The sequence below is a fragment of the Eurosta solidaginis genome, chromosome 3, assembly GCF_040869045.1.
Source record: "Eurosta solidaginis isolate ZX-2024a chromosome 3, ASM4086904v1, whole genome shotgun sequence".
Lineage (NCBI taxonomy): Eukaryota > Metazoa > Arthropoda > Insecta > Diptera > Tephritidae > Eurosta > Eurosta solidaginis.
The window spans coordinates 137409803-137416880 of record NC_090321.1 but is presented as its reverse complement, the minus strand read 5'-3'; the positions used below and the strand labels follow the sequence as shown (position 1 = coordinate 137416880).

Here is a 7078-nt window from a genome sequence, read left to right as displayed (position 1 = left end):
CACCAAAAAGAGTGGTATTGTCCCAGGTTTTGTTTCATTTCAATGTCGTTTTATGAGACCCGTCATAAGCCCAGTACAGTACGGGGAATACTATGTGGAAAGTATTACGCGAAAAGAAAGATTAGACTTCTACACACGTTCCCAGCCTCGTGTCATCTGTTGGCCTAAAGAATATACCCGACCACGGAAACGTTACTTAGGAGTGACTACCGGATTGTAATTTAATACATGCGCTATATCGATATAGATATAGACTTCTATATATCAGAATGATCTTAATAAAAGTGATGCTGGCATATATTTGGAAGTTTCAGTTTTATTTAGGCGCAGTCTTTTCTCATCTTTTCTTCTCTTCCCTTCTCTTCTTTTTTCCAACCTTTCCATTTCTTCCCCACCCTTTCCTTCTCTAATCTTCTCTGCTCTTCTCTTCCCTTCTATTTTCTTCTCAACCCCCTTTCCTTTTCTTCTCCGCCCTTTCTTTCTCTTCTTTTCCCTTTCCTTCTCTTCTCTTCACACCTCTTCTCCTCCCTTCCTTTCCTTCTCTCCACTTCTCTTCTCTTCCCTCCCCTCTCGTTTAAATCGTATCATAAAATATGAAAATTTGGAATAAAAAATCGCGCAATTTTTTATTCCAAATTTTTGCCTGTGGCGCTTTTTCGTTAAATGAAAAAATGTCTTTGATCTTTTCATTTCGCGTCATAAAACATATATTTTCCCCTGTAAGGTTTTTTAAGTTTAATGAATAGATTTGTGGCTGCGGCACTTTGCTTCGATAATTTAAAAACTTATCTCCTTATATATGTATAATAAATTGCAAATTCATCAACAAAAGCAAAACCATGGAGCATGGATGTTTATCTGAATTTATGTCGAGCCGCCACCACCTTGCATTGTTCCGACTAGAGGAAAGCATAAGTAATTTCTATTGTTGCTGAGCTATTAACCTCCATTCGTGTGTGTTCATGTGTTTAACTGCAACAAAGAAATAAGCGAATTTTTTGATATTTGGGTTTCCTTACTAAGAATAAATAAGTGAAATTCAGTTATTTTTCATTAATTCGTGTATATCAAATAACATTAATATGCCAAATATCGGAATTGAGTTGATTCATGTGCCTACAGTAACGTAATTGTGCCAGAACAAAACGTGCCCAATGGAACAGTTTTTCGCGGATAACTTTTAAACGGGTAAAAAAAGTTAAGTTCCGCTTCCGGATTCTTGATACCTCACTCGAAAAAAGGCCCAATTTTAGGGTCGGGCCCCTAAACTGCACAATTACCATTTTTTTTAATAACCTATAGGTTAGGTTAGGTTGCAAGGGCTGAACTGGACACTATGACAGCTCACTACTTAGGCCACCAATGGGCCCATTGTAATACCCTATACGGTCTCAAAGAGGACCCCTACCCTGCCTAAAGCGGGTCTAACCACCTCGTTGTAATTATACATTTTGCTAGAGCCTTTACCTCATAGCTAGAGACCTCAGCGAGGTCATGTAGAAAAGGTTTACCAAGGATAGCCAACCTACGCCTACTAAGCGCTGGACAATGACAGAGAAGGTGCTGGATACTCTCTTCCTCTTCTGTACATCTGCAGCTGCGACAATAGTCGAAGGTAGTTGCCCCCCTTCCAGCACCATGCGTGCATATTAAGCAATGCCCTGTTAGAACCTTTATCAGGGACGATAGAACTGAATTGTTTAAAATCAGAAGCACTCGTGTGCGCCCCTTATCATATGAGGGCCAGGTTTGCCTGGAAGTCTCACACGATGATATGGCTGACCATTAGGGCGGGTCGATTTAAAAATCGCTCATTGCTCTGTGAAAATCGTATTCTAGGGATCAAAATAAGAAACTTTGCCGAAGGAACCATACCTATAAAATGAATTCTGATGTCCCCCCCTTTGGGTCGAGCTTTTGGGTAGGGGCAATTTCAATTCTACCTTCTGTGTCGTGGTTGTGAACTCCGACTTACCCGCCGTCTCGGCTGCTACCCCAAAATGTGCGGTTATATCGCCTTGAAGGGCGCCGCCTCCATATGGTGGCCATTTGTATCTAATTTGTAAACTTTCGGGGCGGTCTCCTACGCCAAACTCCCATAAATAAAAACTTGTTTTTTATACTGTGAACTTTAATGTCCTTTTTTATTAAAAATTGGGTTTTTATGTACTTTCGGGAAAAAGACTTATATCACGTCGCACTGCCAAAATTATAATGATGGCGGTGAAACATGAAAATGTCGATGTCACTCTTGCCAATCGTTTTTCATGTTTCACCCCACATATATCTGGTTCACTCTTACACACTACATTACAATATCTCATGACGTATTATGTTTATATTTTATTCTTTCTGTTTTAATATTCACAATTAAATATCATTGTGAGTAACAATGTTGAGATGTTGCCAGATGATTATTAAAAAGTTAATTTGGGGGATTTTATCCTCACATCACCCTTTTTGGGGAAAAGAAGAATTGACAAAGTGATCAATTTTGTCATATTCTTCTTTTGCCATAACTTATAAAAATTGCCATCGTGGTGTGATGGTAGCGTGCTCCGCCTACCACACCGTATGCCCTGGGTTCGCACCCCGGGCAAAGCAACATCAAAATTTTAGAAATAAGGTTTTTAAATTAGAAGAAAATTTTTCTAAGCGGGGTCGCCCCTCGGCAGTGTTTGGCAAGCGCTCCGGGTGTATTTCTGCCATGAAAAGCTCTCAGTGAAAACCCATCTGCCTTGCAGATGCCGTTCGGAGTCGGCTTAAAACATGTAGGTCCCGTCCGGCCAATTTGTAGGGAAAATCAAGAGGAGCACGACGCAAATTGGAAGAGAAGCTCGGCCTTAGATCTCTTCGGAGGTTATCGCGCCTTACATTTATTTTTTTTTTTATAAAAATTGTTGCGAACAAACGAATATATATTTATATTAGGGTGTACCTCCCCTTTTTAATTCGTTGGTTCGGAACCATTTTTATTAATAATTGAAAAAAAAAAGATTTTATACATCGAATAGTTAAACTTTAGCTACATTTTTATAGTTCATTGTAACTTAAACGAAAGGTATAAATATTAATGATATTTTAATTTACGTCAAAATATGTTGAATGTTTTTTTTTGTAAATATTTGTGTTTTACAGATACAATTTAAAGTTTTACATTTTGTATTACATATCAAATATGTATTTTTTGTTACGGACCATTTTATAAAAAGGTTTATTTGAATATACAAAATTTGTGCTTTTTTTTGTTTTTTTTTTGGTTTAACAATTTTTTGCGCCTTCGTGGCTGCTTAAATGCTAGTAAGTAAATTTTGGATTTGTTTATTAATCAAATTTAGGGTTTAGTGAGAGTATTAAAGTAATGTTAATTTACTTTACTAAGGCGGTTTTTATGTACCACTTTTTCTTTGTTTTTAACTTCATCGAAAATAGTTACGTTTGGTTCGTTAATTTTAGTTATAATAAACGGACCTTGATAAATATTTTCGTGTTTATGATGTGGTTCTTTTTGTAAAAGTACTTTATCTCCGATTTTTACAATTAAAGGTCGTGCCGTTTTATCGTACAGATTTTTACTTTGTAATTCGTGCGTTTTCTGCATCCTAAACTTAAGTTCTTTGGCATAGTTCTCGACATTATAAATTGGGTCAATTGTTTATTTTGTCAATTCATTAGGCAAAGTTGCCTTTTTCCCAAAGACTAACTCGTAAGGCGAAAATTTATTGTCGAAAACTGTGCTACGCGTAGTGTTGTGTAGGAAGGTAAAATATTTTAAATAAACATCCCAATCAGAAAAAATTGTCTTTTAAATATGCACGTAAGTATTCATTAAAAACTCTATGGTTACGTTCAATCGTGCCAACAGTTTGATGATGGTATGCAGTCGAAAAATTATGTTGAATATTTAAAAGCTTTGTTAATTCTTCGAATATTCATTTTTAAATTCAGAGCCCAAATCTGATTTTATGGCATTCATTGTGCCGTAAGTTAAAATGAATCCTTCAAAAATTGCTGAAGCGATTGTTTTTGCGATTTGTCTGGTACAGCGACTGTTACCAGGTATTTAGTCATGTCGCAAATCATGGTAAGTGCGAACTTGTTACCATATTTGGAATCAGGTAGGGGTCCTATTGTGTCAATTACTAGTATATCGAATGGTTTACAATTAGTTGGTGTCCTATTGTGTCAATTACTACTATATCGAATGGTTTACAAGGAGTTGGTGTTAAAACAAGTTTTTCTTTTGTTTTAGGTTTAACCTTGTTTAAAAGACAATCCTTACAATTTTTGATATATTTCGATATATCACGAGTCATATCTTTCCAATAAAATTTTGCTTAAAGTCTTTTCATTCCGCAATGTCCACCAGAAATGGGATCATTATGGTAAATTTCCATAAGTTTTAATTTTGTATCTTCATCTGTTACTGTCTCCACTGGATCTGTTAAGATAATTTCTAATGATTTTAAAATTTTATTTCCAATATTTTTGAAATTTGTAATAGTGTAATGTTCGAACATAATATTGTTTTTAGGCCATTCAATCTTCTTAATTTTGCGTTTGCCGGCTTCTGATTCAAGCCTCGAAAGTAATTTCTCTAAAGTCATTATTTCGTTAACAAGCTCAAAACTAAGCAACTCGAGTTTCTTATGTTTAATATGCGGAAAAATTCTTAAATTTGTTGTTTTATTATTTTTATCATACGTAATTGCAGATCTATGCCCTGGGTTCAACTCCCGGGCAAAGCAACATCAAAATTTTAGAAATAAGATTTTTCAATTAGAAGAAAATTTTTCTAAGCGGGGTCGCCCCTCGGCAGTGTTTGGCAAGCACTCCGGGTGTATTTCTGCCATGAAAAGCTCTCAGTGAAAACTCATCTGCTTTGCAGATGCCGTTCGGAGTCGGCATAAAACATGTAGGTCCCGTCCGGCCAATTTGTAGGGAAAATCAAGAGGAGCACGACGCAAATTGGAAGAGAAGCTCGGCCTTAGATCTCTTCGGAGGTTATCGCGCCTTACATTTATTTTTTTTTTTTTTAATTGCAGATCTTATTCGTGGAATCTTTTTTGAAAAATTGAATGAAAATTTGTCGTAGACATGTAAAGTAAGTCGTTTTTCGTCGTTTTTGTCTGTTTTCTTATGTAAATTTTTGTCGTTTGCCTTTTTTGTCATTGCCCTTGTCTGTACTGACAAAATTTGTTTGTTAGCTTCTTTAATCTCATCGATTGTTATACGCGATAGTGCATCAGCACAAACGTTTGATTTAACCTTTATATATACAATAGTAAAGTTATATTCAGATAGTTCCAGTCTTATTCTTGAAAGTTTTGAAGATGGGTCTTTCATATTGAATAAGTATACTAGAGGTATATGGTCTGATTTTACAATGAAATGAGTGCCATAAACGTATGGTCGAAATTGCTTAATTGCAAAGTAGATAGCTAAAAGCTCTAATTCTATAATGGGTTTTTTCTGTTCGGCTTTATTAAATGCTTTAGAAGCGAAACAAATTGGTAAATCACTACCTTGCTGTTCTTGACTTAAAATAGCGCCACATCCAGTTGTGGAAGCATCAACCGTGATAATGAATTGTTTAGTAAAATCTGGATATTGAAGTAATTTTGGTGAAAGTAACGCTGCTTTCAAAGATAAAAATGCTCTTTCGCACTCAACATCCCATACGAATTCAACTCTTTTTCTGTTTAGTCGGTTCAGAGGCGCTGGCAGAGACGCAAAATTAGGTATAAACCGTCTGTAATAGTTTGCAAACGCGACAAATCGTCGTACCGCGTCTTTGTCAGTCGGTTTTGTATACTTTTTAATTGCGTTTATCTTAGAGTCGTCTGGCAACAAACCTTTGGCTGAACATTTATGACCTAAAAATGTAACTTCTGGTCGTAAAAAGTTGCATTTATTTGGGTTAAGTTTGAGGTTGAAAGACCAACAAGTATCGAAAACTTTTGAAAGATTTTTAATGTGGTGTGATTCACTACACCCTATGACGATAATATCGTCGACGTACAAAAATGCTACATTGGGTGGTATACCCGAAAAAGCTATGGCCATCATTCGTGAGAATGAATTTGGTGCTATATTTAAGCCGAATGGAAGCACTTTCCATCTAAATGCGCCACGGTCAGTGCTGAAAGACGTAATGTCACGAGAGTCAGGATGCAAGGGGATTTGATGAAATCCTGAAAAAAGATCTAATGTGGAAAAATACTTTGCTCTAACCAGATTGTCTAAAATATCGTCAACTCTAGCTAGTGGGAATTTATCAGCAATGAGTTTTTTGTTTACCGCGCGAAAATCTACGCACATACGATATGCTTTTTGACCTAGTATCTTTCTTTGGGACTACAATCAAAGGACTATTGTAATTCGAATAACTGGGTTCAATCAAATCATTGTCTAATAACTTATTTACTTGGCGATTTATTTCTTCGCGTTGAGAGTATGGCAATCTATAATTTTTAACATATACCGGATCGTTGTCTGTCAATCTTAGTTTTTGCTCGTAAAAGTTATTTAAAGTCATTTTGTCCGTGTCAAGAGCGAAAATGTCGGCATAATCTATGCAAAGGTCAATTAATTTACTAGGAGCATGTTGAGGTATTTGATTTTTTAAAATCGAAATTAGTTTTTTCGTACGTTTGTCTTCTGTTTCTGTCTTGTTAATTGTATAAATATCATAGTTTGAAATTTTTTCTGTCCTAATACTTTTTCTCTTCACATACTTTATATCATCCGTGGTGTTAATGACTTTGATTATTGGGTTACTGGAATTAACAATGCACCTAGCTGTGAAAACCCCTTTTTCAATTTCCTGCGAGTCCACGAAGAGTGGCTCGGGTGAATCTCCTAAATCAAAAAGTCTGAATATTCCACATCTTGGTGGAATGATACAACTGTCGCTTTCTGTTCCGTGCATGATTGGTATCGCGACTTTTTCATTACCTACCCAAGAGGAAATACTATTTCTTTCATAATTAATAATGCATTTGTCAATTTTCAGAAAATCTTTACCCAGTATGCCATCCGATGGAATATTAAAGTCTTCATTTACTACATGTAAAGT

At 35.9% G+C, this 7078-nt stretch overlaps 1 long non-coding RNA gene across 1 annotated transcript; it reads right to left on the bottom strand.

Annotated features, from left to right (window-relative positions):
* Nucleotides 1-676: 676 nt before the first annotated feature.
* LOC137246654 (uncharacterized) lies at nt 677-2184 on the bottom strand. Its single transcript, XR_010951628.1, has 2 exons — nt 1976-2184; nt 677-972 (listed from the first exon to the last, which is right to left on the bottom strand). It is a non-coding gene; the product is annotated as an uncharacterized lncRNA (long non-coding RNA).
* Nucleotides 2185-7078: the final 4894 nt, after the last annotated feature.